Raw genomic sequence first — 18897 nt, 5'->3', positions numbered from 1 at the left:
ACAGGGAAAAGGTGTGCAGAAAGAAGAAAGTGAGGTGCAGAAAGAGGCAAGAGAGATGCAGAAAGAGGTAAGAGAGTTACAGAAAGAGGCAAGTGAAGTGCAGAAGGAAGCAAGAGAACTGAGGAAAGAGGCAAGTGAGGTGCAGAAATAGGCAAGTGAGGTGCAGAAAGTAGAAGAGATTTGCAGAGAGAAGCAAGAGAAGTGCAGAAAAAGAAAGAAATGTGCAGAAAGAAGCAACATAAATGCAGAAAGAGGCAAGAGAGGTGCAGAAGGAAGCAAGAGTGGCTTGCACACCATTATTACCAATTTAGCACCCACATTTAGCAATAAGTAACAGGTGACCATTCTAGGTTTGCAAAGTGCCTTCCACCTTGCTGTAACACTTGTCGCTGCATTTTTGGTAACGTTTGAGCCGTTTAAGCTAGAAACAAGGCTTTTTTTGTTCAAATCTGCAGATTAGGGAGCAGATGATGGATTAAGTGGCTATTGCGGAATATGTATAATTGTGCGAAAGTCGGTGCAGCCAAACAGTGGCATAATTCCAGTGGCACTGCTCATACCTCTGACTAGGTCCAGAAGTGCTCATCAGTGAATCTTTCTTTTTTTGTCTCATTGAATTCATAGTTTAGCTTCTGTGGAAACGAGGAAGACTAAACCTGAGGTTACCACTCCACAACACAGACTACGATACCACATAATTACTCTCCATAACACATAATCCCACTCTACATAATTCCTATAAAATAAATCCCACATACTTTCTATCTACATAATTTCACTGCACAAATTACCACATAATTCCACTCCACACAACGTACAGCCACTTCACTCTGAAAAACATTATTTAAAAACTTTTACATTTACATCGCCAATAGCTCTAACTCTCGCAAATGCGAAACCTATTACATTGCAAACACTTCTTTAACTAGTAGTCGCATTTGCAGAGTGGTGGAGAAAGGGTGCTGGGCTTCCGACCAGCGCTCAGGAATTCCGTTGTGTTGGACTTACAGGAGGTACAAAGAGAGCTTCTTGGCCCCCAAAGTCCCTCAGGAGTAAATTGGACTTATTGCCCCATCCCGTAGTCTGCCAGGAGGCGTGTTTGCAGAGTGGTTGAGAAAGGGGGGCATGGCCTCCTAAGACGCCTTGGCAATCCCACTGTGTGGGACTTACTGGAGGTAACAAGAGGGGTAGTTGGCCCCCAAGGACATCCTTGGGGGCGACCGAGTCCACCTATTACTTCCAGTAAGTCCCACACAGCAGGATTGCTAAGTTGTCATGGCAGGCCTCACCCCCTTTCCCCACAACTCTGCAAACGCACTTCCTGGCACGCTCTTGGATGGGGATTAAAGTCCCCTTTGCTGCTGGGGGTTCTTATGGGCCAACTAGCCTACCTGATACCGCCAGTATTTCCCAGCTAGTGGGATTGCTGTAAGCTGGACACAGGCCACGCCCCTTTCTCCACCCCTCTGCAAATGCGCCTCCTGTTGCATTCAAAGTAGCCCACCAGGTACCTCCAGTAAGTCCCACACACCTGGATTGCTGGGAGTGGTCTGAGGCCACACACCCTTTTTACACCACTCTGCAAACGCGACTCCTGGCTCGGGGGATAAAGTCCAACTGTGTCCTGAGATCCTCAAGACACAAGAGGACCTCATTGCCCCACCAGCAGTGCACCAAGAGGTGCATTTGCAGAAGGGTGTAGAAAGGGGTGAGGCCTTAGACCACCTCTCAGCAATCCAGCTGTGTGGCACTTACTGGAGGTACCTGGTGGGCTTGTTGCCCCCCAGGGACCCTCAGTATTCAAGGGGACTTAATTCCCCACCTTAGAATGCGCCAGGGGGCGCATTTGCAGATTGGTGCAGGGAGGGAGCGGGGCCTCCGGCAAGATGCCGGGTTTTTAAACAAAAAATTTGTTAGAAGATGGGCTGTGTGGCCCCCTTTCTTTTAATCATTTTTTGGGCCCTGGGGAACCCATCCCCCAGGGCCTGCCACAATACAGAAAATGGGAAGGGGGCCGCGTCGCCCCCCCTCCCGAGGCCAATTTCGCCCTGGAGACCCCATCACCCGGGGCATGGCCTTCTTTTAACATTTTGAAGCTATAGGGGAGGGGGGCCGAATGGCCCCCCTTCCCTGGGCCACTTTTGGCCCTGGGGACCACCTCCCCCGGGGCCTGGCCTCCGTTTCTTTTTTTACAAAAAAATTAATTAAAAAGGACGGGCCGAGTGGCCCCCTCCCGGGCCACTTCTGGCACCCGGGGTCCCCAACCATTGGGGCCGGCCCTCAAGTTGGGGGCTGTCGGGGGAGCCCCAATGCCCCCACTGTCCCTGCCGGCTCCCCGCCTCCTGCGGGAGCCGACATTTCTTTTGGGAAAGGGGAGCTGCTAACATGCAGCTCTCCATGCCCAAATGCAATCTGCTTTGATTTTTGGAAGCAAAAGCAGGTTTCCTGCTCTCACGTCCAAAAAGCAAAGCAGAGTTTGCTGTGACAGGGCGGGTGCCGTGCTCCCGCCATGCTATAGCAAACAGCAATGTCCCAGGGGTGGGTACCCTGGGACATTGCAGGAGCTGGCCCTGGGGTTGGCGGTCCCGAGGGCCATCGAGGGCTCCAGGAGGGTCCCTAAATTTGCATACATATCCCATATTTCATTGTGCACTGCACTTCAATATATCCTGAGCACAGCATTAATTGCTTCAGTGCAATTCACAATTTATAATAGCATGGGCTAAAATATTCCATTTAACAGGCCATATGAAATCCAATATTTAATTTTGCTTCCGCCATAAACATAAACTGTAATGCAGGAATTCAGAGCCAAGGAAGCCCCACTCGCTTCCCTTTCTCACCTCCAAATCTGGAAAATGTCAGGATAATCCTTTGATCCGTGAGGTGAGCGGTGTCATGCCCCCCTTCTCAAGACAATCCACACAATGATCTCCATGATGGGGGGCCCGGCCATGAAGAAGAGTCATCTAGACTGACAAGAGCATGGAGGTCAATTTGAGCAAATGAGCCATTAAATCAGCCACAAGTACCTCTTAGCCAAGCAGGACAGAAATGACCAAAGGTCAGAAGAGAACGCATTCTTGCAAAGCCATCATTTTATTCTACAAGAATATTGCATTTTAAATATAATCCTACACAAATGTTAAAATATATTGACTACAACAATACCTTGAAAACAATTGTAAATAAGTCTAGATTTTATCAATCTATCTATCTATCTATCTATCTATCTGTCTGTCTGTCTGTCTGTCTGTCTGCCTGCCTGCCTGCCTGCCTGCCTGCCTGCCTGCCTGCCTGCCTGCCTGCCTGTCTGTCTGTCTGTCTGTCTGTCTGTCTGTCTGCCTGCCTGCCTGCCTGCCTGCCTGCCTGCCTGCCTGCCTGCCTGCCTGCCTGCCTGCCTGCCTGCCTGCCTGTCTCTGTCTCTGTCTCTGTCTGTCTGCCTGTCTGTCTGTCTGTCTGTCTGTCTGTCTGTCTGTCTGTCTGTCTGTCTGTCTGTCTGTCTGCCTGCCTGCCTGCCTGCCTGCCTGCCTGCCTGCCTGCCTGCCTGCCTGCCTGCCTGTCTGTCTGTCTGTCTGTCTCTGTCTCTGTCTGTCTGCCTGTCTGTCTGTCTGTCTGTCTGTCTGTCTGTCTGTCTGTCAGTCTGTCTGTCTATTTATATGTCTTTTTTACCTATACTTTAACATAGCGACATACCCACCTCAACTGTGTTGTCTCCCTGAGGTAAAGTATAGGAAAAAGTAATAAATTTGATCTATCTTGAAAAAAGTTAGTAAAAATATTTTTATGCTATATATTAATGCATATAAACTTTTTAAAATTATAAATATAGACCAAAATAAAAAAAATGCTCCAACACTATTAGCTTAATTTTTTATTAAATCTTTAATTAATTTAAATATACTAAATAAATAAAAATTATTTTTATGGAGTTTATATTATAAGCTAAATTCCTAACTAACGTAAAAAGTTAAACATTTTATTATGCTTTAATAAATATTAAAAATGATCTACAGATTATTAAAAGTAATTTAATTATAGTTTAATAGCAATTATGCCACATTAATTCATAAATGTAACAAAATATTTCATATTTAAATATTAAATATGTTCTTTTTAACATATTTCTTAACATTAAATTATATGTGTTTTTTTAACTATCTTAAATAATTTAATTTAATGTGTCATTTAATTTGCAAGTATTTCCTAAGGGGTTTTATTTTATGCCCCTAACTCCATTAAATTCTAAGGGAGAGTTTGCAGTACTAGTGGTTGGCTATGTGGGTTGCTGGACTTATTCCAGCTTTGAGCTTGAGTATGTTACTACTGGTTTTGGTCTCTTTCTGGCTATAGTAACTTTAGGAAAGATGTTTGTGAATAGCAGTGGGTTTATTCATTTGTCTCTGGGTGCATGTCACTCCCATAACCCCACCCTAAGACTCCCTAAACCACTCCTTACTCCTCTCTAATCCCCTCCCATTTAGTAGTAAGTACGGCCCTTTTTCCAGTCACTCCCCTGGTCCCTCTTTCATTTACTAATACGTAGTAAACTTACATTTGGGACGATCTCCCATTAGAAAAGGTAGGCGAGGAGGATGTGGAGATTTACACTCACAGGTGTGTGAATCGCATTTTTTAGTACTTTAGTAGCACTATTGTAGTGCTACTAAATATATTACAAAATGCAGATTGTGAATAGGCATCAGTGTAAGGTTGAAAAACCCAGCATTGTAGCCATGTGCAATCCTGTTACTCATTCCAACATTCTGATGGATCTAGAATTTTATAGTACAAGTAACGCATTTCACACTTCCATTGGTTCATGTTGTGTGGTATTGTAACTGATCTGACATCACCCACCAATGTTTTTGAATGAAACCTCCCCTTGTGAGTCTGGTATCCTAGTTCACTTTTTGATTATAAGCAGCTCAGTGCATTACCGAAGAAAGGACTGAATCAGAGGTAAGAAGATTAGTTCTCTTTCCAGGTGAGTTGAGGTATTACTCTTGCATTGAGAAAATAATTTACTGCTAATATATTCGGAAGGAGAAAGATGTACGTCACATGGAGCACGTGTGGCCCGCCTTACTAAACACCAAATCTAGAGGCCCAGCTCCAGTGATTACTCCTGTGAGGACAAGCTGAGGAGGTCAAGGAGCTGCCCAAAATCAAAAAATCACTTCATCTACACAGCACTATAATCAAAAATGCATCTCAGCAACCATTTTGCTTTCCCCCTACCTTTCTATGATAGTGACCCATAGGTAATCTGCTGTGTACATGGTAAGTATTGAAGAGCTCAAAAAGTGATTAGGATCAACGGCTACATTTTGGCCTGTCTACAGACATGCTCTTTCTCTCCTGAGCCTACTGCACCTTCTACTGTGCTGGTGCAATCTGTTATGCTGTGAACGTTTGCTATTTTAACTTATGTCTGGCTGCCCGCTGGACAACGAGCATGAAGATTGTTTCAATTTCACACCATGGTGAAAGGGGCAGCCTACGATTCATTCTGGTTCGATCACGACAAATCCCATGGACCACTTACTTCCATCAAAGAAACCCCTTCTCAGCGTATGGCCATTCACTAATGAAGTGCTGGTCTGTGAATGCAGTGTCCTGCTGAGCTATACAAAAGTTTCCTCTGAAATTTACACCAGGGCACATAAGCTTAAGAGTGATAACCACAGGTATAATGGTGTTGCCAAAAGTGAACCAGACACACTGCTCCAAAGGGCACATATAGCTGTAAACGAGAAGCTGTTCACTAGTATGTCAAATAATACAATTCACTAAGTAGAGAAGTTGCTATTGTAGGGAGAAATCCAGTGCCCACTGTATCAGAGAAGAAGTGCTTTAAAACCTGTCATCCATTCCAGATTACCAAACGAGTGAACTTCAATAAAACATAAGTCCTATGTGTTTTGAAAGTAATACAATTGGCTGGACACTCCAGTTTTTGTATGCTATTAATATGTGAATTATTTCTGAGTTTTTGTACTACACTACACTCCAAGAGTAAGTCGTAAAACCTGCTTCCTCTTAAAAGTCTAAAAAGGAAGATCTTGCCAATTAAGTAACAGTTTCTTTGATTCAAGGCACGGCAGGCAATGTTGGTTATTGTTGGTTACAAGAAATTTGCTAGTTGGTTCCAAAACTAAAATCCGGATCTCTGACATATTATCGACAGACACATTATCGAACTACACAAATATCGCATCAAATATATCGACATCAAAAATATCGACATTGTATACTTATTTAAAAAACGACACTAATATCGACACTACAATATCGTAATACAATTATATCGATCACACAAAAATCGCACACATAAATATCGCAATACTAAATATCGACATGAGTAAATAAATATGACACATGTCACAAATATCGATAACCAAAATATAGACATCAATAATATCGTTTTTTTAAAATATATCGACAATTCTAATACTAATAAAACCAATACTTTAAACAACATAAAGACAATATTTTCCCAAAACATACATTTTCAAATGAGATTCTACTTAAACATAAACATAACATTTATAGCGATCTCAATATTTAACAACATAATAAAAAAAAACTGAAATAATTATCACATTGGCATTTCGAACACATTTAAAAACAAATTACTACACATTATAAACAATATTTTTATATATAATGATTTTAAACTCTCCTCCTTTAAAACTAAATATACTCTTACTTAGCATTTTCCATAAAAGGAAACCAATTAACTTAAAAAAATTCAAACCATCCAATAGAAAGGCCACATACAGAAAACAACCAATAACATTCAAGAAACAATTTAAAACCACTATATAAACCAATTAAAACAAGTCTTCTACTGTGCCTTAAACCAAAGCATTGAACGAAGAAGAAACTCTGCTAAACAGAAGAAACCTACATCCTACTACTATTCTAAAAACGTAAGTAAATATTCTATTCTAACTAAACTGCCAAATTAAACTAAAACACTCATTTATCTTTACTCACATAAATAACTAACTTATATATTCCATCTCTTTATGTTTCCACTACAGATATTACTCCAAACAGCTAAAGAAAATATTGAAGATTGCCAGAAAAGACTCACTAAAAAGTAAGTATCCTATCAAAATACTTTCTAAAATATTAATTAAATCCTACTCAAACCCCAAAACATCCTAAACCCCTAAACAAATCCATGTTCTCTTTTTTAAGTTTTAAAATACCTGTATAAATTAACAGCTATAGTCTATACCACTGGGCATGAGGGAAGGCTCTGTTTGCTTAGGGAGAGGTTGGGCTACTGCATCTTATTTATTAGGGAGGAGGGGCACATAGTAAGAGGGGTAGGGGACGGGGGTACATTGACATGTGGTAGGGGAGGGGGGGGTAGAGAACTGGGTGGGAAGGTTGTTCCTTCTCCTGAATAATTGGTCTTGATGATAAATGTGTGGGACTTCCGGGACAGGTGAAGGCGGGGGAATGTTTTTTGAGTTGTTGATTTGTAAAACAATAAAATACGTTTAAAAAAAAAATATATAGTCTATACCAAACAGCAATACCACCCCACTTAAAAAACTAAACCAACCAAAACAATATATGTTCTTTAACTTTCAGAGACTACATCAACTAAACAGCATTTTGTCTACAAACAACATCTTCATTCAAATACAACCAAAAACACTTGGTAAGTATATATAAAAAAAATGCTTTTTTGCTATTTTCATTTAAATATATAAAGTACTATTGCATATATTTTCATATACATTTTTTCCAGATTTCTCACACATCACGATGACAGAAGAAGCCCAATTTATAACTTCGCAGAAAGGAAAATTCCTATTGTGTTACATGGGTTACACATACACCCAAGAAAAGCAGACGGACCGAAAAGTGAACTGGAAGTGTTCTAAATATTATTCTAACAAATGCTACGGACGAGCAACAACAAGAGAAACAACTGTACTATATACAAGAGAGCATAACCAGCCACCCAATCTCTCTGAAATAGAAGTCAGATCAACCCTTGAAAATATCAAAGAATTAAGCACTGGTTCACAAGCTGCTACAAGTGTAATCCTAAAAGAACTATTACCTAGAGTGCCCAAAGAAGCAAGAGGCCAATTACCATCAATTGCTTCTATAAAAAGAACTATTGCTAGGACTAAAAAAGCAACCACGACAACTATACCATCCCCTAAAACTTTTCAAGAGATCATCATTCCACCAGAATTAACTATCACCCACAATAATGAACCTTTTATTTTTTTTTATAACAAAAGCACAGAAAAAAGAATCATAATGTTTGCTACTGCAAACAATATAACTAAACTGCAACAATGCCAAACATGGATGATGGATGGCACCTTTACAATATGCCCAAAACCATTCTACCAGCTTTACACAATACATGGTCAATATCACAACACTTTCATACCTTTAATTTATGCACTATTACCTAACAAACAAAACACAAAATATAATGAAATGATAGGAAAACTAAAACAAGAATCAAATGATTTTTACCCTCAAAGAATTATCATAGACTTTGAGCAAGCCATGATAAATTGCATTCTAAAACTGTACCCCCATACAGCTATCCAAGGATGTTACTTCCATCTAAACCAATGTATATGGAGACATTTACAAAAATCTTCACTAAGTGTAGAATATGCCACTAACATAAGTTTTGCACATCAAATAAAACTTCTAACAGCCCTAGCTTATGTACCAACCACAGATGTTGCAGAACATTACAATCTTTTATTAGAAAGTCCATTCTACAAACAAAATGAAGTAAAGTTATCTCCCCTCTTAGATTATTTTGAGGATACCTGGGTGGGGAGACTACACAGATCAGGCCATAGACGTCAGCCCAAGTTCCAAATACCTTGGTGGAATGTATATGTAAGTACACTCAACCAACAAGCCAAAACTAACAACGCCGTCGAGGGCTGGCATAATGCATTCCTAACTTCTACTGGGAGAACAACTCCAACACTCCAAAAACTACTAATTGCCATACAAAAGGAACAAAGTTTCCAAGAATTACGAATGCAACAATCTGTCCTACAATTAAAACCAAAACAATCTAGACAAACTACTCAAATGTATATTTACCTACAACAACAGGTACAGCTATACCCATCCACAAGAGGACTTGAGTACTTAAATATAATAGCTCAAACTCTCTTCTAAACCCTTGCCTAAATATTAACCCACAATTCTACTAAAACAACTATCACAACATAAATAAACCACTTTATTATATCACATATTTAATTATGTGGTCTAAAATATATAAATCAATTATATCGACATATATTTAGACAACATAATTAAACAAACCAAGTACACAACAACAATATTAAATATATAAGGTTTGGCCACCAACAATTAAAATATTTAAATGAACTTACCTGTGTAGTTGCTCCAATGGGATAATAACATTCCTTCCAAATAAATCCAGGTAGTTCAAAATCCATAGGTATCAAAATAAAAACCAAATAAAATGTAAAAATACAACTGTTTATCGAAAACAACGTCTACGGAAAAAAAGGACTATCCATTAACCATAAAAATCCGGACAAATATTAAAAAGGTAAATAACCGCTCCTGGAAACCCGACCAATAAAGGAAGTGTAAAATAAAGATTAGTAAACACAACTAATACACACTTCCTTAAAAAAAAATAAGGTGTTTGAAACCGACGAAAATATCTTCTCCGTAAAATCTACAAAAGAGAAACAAACATTCCCACCCACACACAAACACACATAAGGCACCTAAAAACATCACTACAAACGTTATTCAAACACTATAAAACTTTAACACACCGAAATAACAAAACACTAACAAAGCCACAAACACGGAACACAACGTAAATTATAAAACCGTATACAAACTATTACTAAGACCCTAACTTCTAAAACATCAATACATACACACTTATTACAACATTACTACTTCCACAAAACACGTAAAACTAATTAATAATAAAGAAAATAACTCTTACCTTCTCAAACGCGAAACAGCTCCTGACCGCGACCTGGATTCGACCAAAATAACCCAAAACAACAGCCAGCGGTTACAAAATAAAAGACCCAAACAAACATAACAACTTAAAAAATACCAATAAATGCCCTAACTATTTATTTAACATTACACATTACTTTAAAAATTAGTAAAACATTACAATAAAATACTCAAAAAGAATACCTATATTTTTTATCTATGTGAAAATTATTTAACGTATTAAAATAAATATAATAAATAAAATATTTTTATTAATATCACTAAAACTGTATATATTACCAAAATAAATAGATGAACATGATATAATTAATATATTGTATCTACAACATACCAAAAAAAAATACATATTCTAAAATGTAAACAATTTCAATATTAATTATTTAATATAAATATTAATAATTAAAATATATTAATCATATATTTCAAAACATACAATTTCTTATAAATTCAAATAAAGTCTAAAAATTTTGAGAGTACACAATATAAATTTATAAATATTAAACAGCTATAAAAATCAGATTTTTTTATTTTTAATTATTTAGTGTGTTCATATATTCATGTCCAAAATATACATTAAACAAATATATAGCCATTAAAAAAAATTATGACTATAATACAAATGTTAAATATTAATAATTTTATTACATGTTTATTTCAATGATTTAATAATTAGAATATGCGTAATAATAAACAATATTTTCTCTCTAATGAATATACATTCCAACAACTATAAAACAAATCTTATTTTCCTTTCTACTAATTTATTAAAAAAAATTGAATTTGCATTCTGATATAACTTCTATCTTTTATCCAACCAAAACTAAAATCTACAGATTATTTGTAAATTAAAACAAATTAATTTAACTGTTCCTATTCAACTCTATATTTAATTCTAATATTTGCTATTTACCAAACTTAATTAACATACTACTCCCACTACAGACTGAACTTAATTAATTTACTATTCTCACTCCAACCTATATTAAATTATAGTAGGTGCTGGACACTGAACTAAATTAATTTACTATTATCACTCCAACCTATATTACATTAGAGTAGCTGCTGGACACTGAACTTAATTAATTAACTATTCCCACTCCAGTCTATATTTAAATAAGATAAGTGCTGGACACTGAACTTAATTAATTTACTATTCTCACTCCAACCTATATTTAATTAGAGTATGTGCTGGACACAGAACTTAATTAATTTACTATTCCCACTCCAATCTATATTTAATTAAGATAAGTGAAGTGCTGGACACTGAACTTAATTAATTTACTATTCTCACTCCAACCTATATTTAATTAGAATATGTGCTGGACACTGAACTTAATTAATTTACTATTCCCACTCCAGTCTATATTTAATTAAGATAACTGCTGGACACTGAACTAAATTAATTTACTATTCTCACTCCAACCTATATTAAATTAGAGTAGCTGCTGGACACTGAACGTAAATAATTTACTATTCCCACTCCAGTCTATATTAAATTAAGATAAGTGCTGGACACTGAACTTAATACATTTACTATTCTCACTCCAACCTATATTTAATTAGAGTATGTGCTGGACACTGAACTGAATTAATTTACTATTCCCACTCCAGTCTATATTTAATTAAGATAACTGCTGGACACTGAACTTAATTAATTTACTATTCTCACTCCAACATATATTACATTAGAGTAGGTGCTGGACACTGAACTTAATTAATTAACTATTCCCACTCCAGTCTATATTTAAATAAGATAAGTGCTGGACACTGAACTTAATTAATTTACTATTCTCACTCCAACCTATATTTAATTAGAGTATGTGCTGGACACAGAACTTAATTAATTTACTATTCCCACTCCAATCTATATTTAATTAAGATAAGTGAAGTGCTGGACACTGAACTTAATTAATTTACTATTCTCACTCCAATCTATATTTAATTAGGGTAGATGCTGGACACTGAACTTAATTCATTTACTATTCCCACTCTAGTCTATATTTAATTAAGATAAGTGCTGGACACTGAACATAATTAATTTACTATTCTCACTCAAACCTATATTAAATTAGAGTAGGTGCTGGACACTGAACTTAATTAATTTACTATTCCCACTCCAGTCTATATTTAATTAAGATAACTGCTGGACACTGAACTTAATTAATGTACTATTCTCACTCCAACCTATATTAAATTAGGGTAGGTGCTGGACACTGAACTAAAATAATTTACTATTCCAACTCCAGTCTATATTAAATAAAGATAAGTGCTGGACACTGAACTTAATAAATTTACTATTCTCACTCCAACCTATATTTAATTATAGTATGTGCTGGACACTGAACTGAATTAATTTACTATTCCCACTCCAGTCTATATTTAATTAAGATAAGTGCTGGACACTGAACTTAATTAATTTACTATTCTCACTCCAACCTATATTAAATTAGGGTAGGTGCTGGACACTGAACTAAAATAATTTACTATTCCAACTCCAGTCTATATTAAATTAAGATAAGTGCTGGACACTGAACTGAATTAATTTACTATTCTCACTCCAACCTATATTTAATTAAGATAAGTGCTGGACACTGAACTTAATTAATTTACTATTCTCACTCCAACCTATATTACATTAGAGTAGGTGCTGGACACTGAACTTAATTAATTAACTATTCCCACTCCAGTCTATATTTAATTAAGATAAGTGCTGGACACTGAACTTAATTAATTTACTATTCTCACTCCAACCTATATTTAATTAGAGTATGTGCTGGACACAGAACTTAATTAATTTACTATTCCCACTCCAATCTATATTTAATTAAGATAAGTGCTGGTCACTGAACTTAATTAATTTACTATTCTCACTCCAATCTATATTTAATTAGGGTAGATGCTGGACACTGAACTTAATTAATTTACTATTCCCACTCTAGTCTATATTTAATTAAGATAAGTGCTGGACACTGAACATAATTAATTGACTATTCTCACTCCAACCTATATTAAATTAGAGTAGGTGCTGGACACTGAACTTAATTAATTTACTATTCCCACTCCACTCTATATTAATTAAGATAACTGCTGGACACTGAACTTAATTAATTTACTATTCTCACTCCAATCTATATTTAATTAGGGTAGATGCTGGACACTGAACTTAATTAATTTACTATTCCCACTCCACTCTATATTTAATTAAGATAACTGCTGGACACTGAACAGAATTAATTTACTATTCTCACTCCAACCTATATTAAATTAGGGTAGGTGCTGGACACTGAACTAAATTAATTTCCTATTCTCACTCCAACCTATATTTAATTATAGTATGTGCTGGACACTGAACTGAATTAATTTACTATTCCCACTCCAATCTATATTTAATTAAGATAAGTGCTGGACACTGAACTTAATTAATTTACTATTCTCACTCCAAACTATATTAAATTACAGTAGGTGCTGGACAATGAACTTTATTAATTAACTATTCCCACTCCAATCTATATTTAATTAAGATAAGTGCTGGACACTGAACTTAATTAATTTACTATTCTCACTCCAATCTATATTTAATTAGGGTAGATGCTGGACACTGAACTTAATTAATTTACTATTCCCACTCTAGTCTATATTTAATTAAGATAAGTGCTGGACACTGAACATAATTAATTGACTATTCTCACTCCAACCTATATTAAATTAGAGTAGATGCTGGACACTGAACTTAATTAATTTACTATTCCCACTCCACTCTATATTTAATTAAGATAACTGCTGGACACTGAACTTAATTAATTTACTATTCTCACTCTAATCGATATTTAATTAGGGTAGATGCTGGACACTGAACTTAATTAATTTACTATTCCCACTCCACTCTATATTTAATTAAGATAACTGCTGGACACTGAACAGAATTAATTTACTATTCTCACTCCAACCTATATAAAATTAGGGTTGGTGCTGGACACTGAACTAAATTAATTTCCTATTCTCACTCCAACCTATATTTAATTATAGTATGTGCTGGACACTGAACTGAATTAATTTACTATTCCCACTCCAATCTATATTTAATTAAGATAAGTGCTGGACACTGAACTTAATTAATTTACTATTCTCACTCCAAACTATATTAAATTACAGTAGGTGCTGAACAATGAACTTTATTAATTTACTATTCCCACTCCAGTCTATATTTAATTAAGATAAGTGCTGGACACTGAACTTAATTAATTTACTATTCTGACAGAAATCTATATTTAATTATGTGATTTGTAAAAATCTAAATTATATTTAATTTTTTTAAATAATTATTTTTTTAAATTAAAAAATATATAAACATTTAAAATTAACTTCCCACCCTTATCCCCTATAACCCAACATTCCGCTCCTAAATATAGTTTTAAAATTCGAAATTTAATTTACAATTTCGAAATAATTTTTCTAAAAAATTAACAAATATATAAACATTTTTAAAACACTTCCCACCCTTATCCCCTATCAACCAACATCCCGCTCCTAAAATTATTTGTAAATTTCGAATTTTAATTTACAATTTCTAAATTCATTTTTACAAAAATTAAACAATATATAAACATTTTTAAAACACTTCCCACCCTTATCCCCTATAAACCAACATCCCGCTCCTAAAAATATTTGTAAAATTCGAAATTTAATTTACAATTTCTAAATAATTTAAATAAAAAATTAACAAATATATAAAAAAAATTAAAACACTTCCCACCCTTATCTCCTATAAACCAACATCCCGCTCCTAAAATTTTTTGTACAATTCTAAATGTAATTTACAAATTCTAAATAATTTTTTTTTTAAATTAACAAATATATAAACATTTTTAAAACACTTCCCACCCTTATCCCCTATAAACCAACATCCCGCTCCTAAAATTATTTGTAAAATTCTAAATTTAATTTACAATTTCTAAATTATTTTTTTTTAAATTAAACAATATATAAACATTTCTAAAACACTTCCCACCCTTATCCCCTATAAACCAACATCCCGCTCCTAAAATTAAATATACATTTCACATTTTAAATAAAATTTACTAATCAAATTTTACAATATATTAAAAAAATAAATTAACTTTTTTAAAACACTCCCCACCCTTATCCCCTATAACCCAACATCCCGCCCCTAAAACAATATAAATATTTCTCATATTATATACATTTTAACTATTTATACAAACAACTTCAAAATATTTACTAAACACACAATGACGATATTTTCACATGTCGATATTATTACTAACGATATTACTTACATCGACATATCAGTAAAAAAAAAAACGATATTTTTCACATCGATATTAACTATTTCGATATTTTGTACATTCGATATTATTGACTCGATATTTATGTCCCTCGATATTAAAAAGTCGATATATAGACTGCTCACCCTAAAATCCTCACCTGTGTGGATAAGAGTTTATCTGGTCAACTCAGGCCACACCTTCTGGAACTGGATGGTGCACCAGTACAAGCTAGTGGTGTAAACAATTCAAGGGATTGCTGGTACCTCTCTCTGGCATCTCAAGTCACTGTACTAGCCAAATCTGCATGTCTACCCAGTATGATCACATTTCTTGTAGTTGTCAAATGTGTTGATACTACTATTGATTTCGTTCTTTCCAGACTGCATTATGTAAACAGGCTATACCAATAGGATTGGCATACATATGTTGCAGGTTTATAGGGATGCAAACACAGCATCAAGAATGCTTTTATACCAGAGTTTATTGGGTCAAATTTCCCAAGCACTTCAGGCCCTAGACCGTCTTCCAATACCCAAGTGGATCTTCTTCTTTACTATATGCATCAAACTCAGTGGCATTGGACCCCTCTTCTACCACAGTAAATTCCACATCTATCAGCTCAGAAAGTGCCTCAGATCTAAAGCCAACACATGAATTGATATCTCCACCTACCAAAATGTTCACGTCAGAGACATCTTTCTCAGTACATAACACGTGTATTCGGAAAGCACACATTCACCCCCTGGGTCATCTTGATGCTGAATAACAGCTGTGTATTGTTACCCACCTCTATAGTGCTTAATTGATTTACTTCACTAAGTGAGAGTCTTAGAGGATCTGCCAGGATTTGAACCCCATGACCATAAGGCCAAACACAGATTCCTGGATAAGGAATATTAGTTCACTGAGCCCACAGACCCAGCAGACTCAGCTGAGAACAACAGACCAAATTATAGACTTCAATACCAGTTCATAAGTTTAAAGGCCATTTTGCCTTCTAAAGTGGCATAAAAACCCTCACGACACTGGCCTACATTGCAATCCACTGCTGGTTTGGATAGGTTGGGTTACTTCGTGCTACAACTACCACACTTCCTGCATTGATATTAATTATGTTTTAAATGAGAGTCATTCAGAAATAATGTGCCCACTCACATTCACCTATATATATCCTTCCTGAATAGAATTGATGCATATTCTCTAAAAGCATCTGAAATACCTAATAATAGTCAGTCACATGCAAGTTGCAAAAATTATTTACATTGAAGTGTAGCTGATGGTGCAACAGGTGGATCATAGACATACTTGGCATCCTGCTGCTGTGGGTACTGTCCTACCTTCTTGTTAGGCCTCTGATATGAAGCTTCTCTTCAGATTACAGAGGCGCTATGCAAGAGTCCTCCATAGACTACATGCAACACACCTTGACTGTTAGTGCATAACTGACCACAACAAGACTATTACTTTGCACCTCATCCAAGTATACAATCTCCTGGTCCCTGGGAGGTATTCTTAGATCCAGCCAGATTGTAAACCTGGCTGCAAGCAGATTTACTAACCACTGTCAGTTGGATATAATACCTGGATATCCCCACCAACTAAACTCGCTAAGGAGATAATGCACTATTTCCAGGAAGACACAATCAATTTAAATATTATCAGACTTATGGCTCCTATCCAACACCCACGCTTTGGAAACATGCAGATCATCAAGAGGCTATATGGTTCTTACTTCTGTCACCAATCCTGAAGTTATTTACCTTTGGGATAGCTGATCTGCTGCTAAAAAATAATCAAGGAACAATGTTCCCAGTGCATACAAACTTAAAACTAACATTTGAATCTCAACATCACGTGTTAGGTCAAATCAAAACAATAGGGACTATGTTAAACATTTTATTTCATGTTGAACAAAAGGTCCTTATGTACAGAACCTTCACATTTGTTGAATACAATCGTGAAGAGGTGCCCCAGAGGGGAGGAATGAAAAAGTGCCGCAATGTGCAAGTGTGAAGGTAAGTGAGAGAGGTAGGGCATTTAAAAAAAAAAAAAATTAAACGTTTTCGTTTCATTTCTTAAGGGCAGGCAGTGGTCCCTGGGACCACTGCCTGCCCCTAAAAAATATTTCCTGCTGCATTTGCCAAGGGGAAGGGGTCCCCTGGAGACCCCTTCCCTTTTGTGAGTGCATTACCACCCTCTTGAAGAGGGTGGTCATTTGCGAGTGTTTTGCGACCTCAATTGCATCTCAAAACCTTCATACATGGCTTTGGGTTCGCTATTAGGAAAGGAACGCCCCTTCCTAATAGCGACTCACAATTCCTAAATAGCGAGTCTCAAATAAATTGTGACTCGCTATTTAGGAATTGTACAAGACCCTGTGAAAGATTGACTGCGCAAACTTAGGGTCGTACAGCTGCTGTCTATCACTGAGCCAGATATGGGCTTCATTTCATGTAAATGCAAAATGTGACATTATATTACCTTTGACCTTGAATCTTCACAGAAAGTGATGTTCCATGACCTTAACTCTGATAGCTTCACAATTTTGAACCTCACTTAAGTTCCATAATAACTGCATGAATAATATGACACCACCAAATAGACAAATGTTTTTTGTAGATACCATCTCTATTAGATTGCTTACTTGATATACCAGGAGAACATAACTCGTTTCTCTTTGTATGATATGAAAAATTATGTGGTCTGAAGATGATATGGTGCCACAAAAGACAGAAAGAGAACGTTATACTACAAACTGCCATGATTTAATAGTTGCCTTAGTGTATGCAGTAAAGTGTAATGTATCGATAAATTGTAGGGTGAGGGGCAAGACAAGAGATTAAATAAACAGTAGTTATGTCTGCATGCATTAATTGAGATAGACCATACACTGAATAGGAACTATGCTTTTGGCTTAAATGATCCCTTGCTGGTGATACATTTTGATTCACCATCATTTGCAATGCGCCATGACTCATGCATAGAACAGAGGGGAATGTTTTATTCAGACAAACGTATTAACAATAATGAAGGACGGCAAGAACTTTTTCTAAATTGTGTTTGTTGTTTCGTTTCGTTTTTTTCATTAATTTATCAGAACAGTATATAATGCATTGCTGAATGTATTTGTTTTATAAAACCTTAAATTTAATGTTCCGGTCCCAGTAGGAGCTGAAGAATGTAAACAGTTATTATAAAGAAATTAGTTACCCTCCTTTTTTGCATCAGTGGCTGCTCATAGTTAAACGTGCAGTGTATATTATGTGCCTTGAATAAAAGCTAGTCATTAAAACAAGCAAACCCAACCTCTTCTACGTAGGATTTGGGGGAAATCTCCTCCAAGAAATGTTTGAAACAAATAGGGTACAATAGTGCATTTAATATCACAATTTGTTAATTAATTTGCTAAAAATCTATGGGCTCTGAATGAGCACTCATTAAATATTTAATTCACTTCATGTTATGCCACGCAAATGAAACATGGAGTTCCAGATTAGTTGACCTCATGTTTTCCATTATGTACTATGGATGCTCATATATATAAAAAATGTCCTACATTGTGCAAGGTTCTGAAATTGTT

This window comes from Triturus cristatus, chromosome 1_2 (assembly GCF_964204655.1).
Source record: "Triturus cristatus chromosome 1_2, aTriCri1.1, whole genome shotgun sequence".
NCBI classification, from domain to species: domain Eukaryota; kingdom Metazoa; phylum Chordata; class Amphibia; order Caudata; family Salamandridae; genus Triturus; species Triturus cristatus.
Note: the sequence above shows the minus strand (reverse complement) of the source record.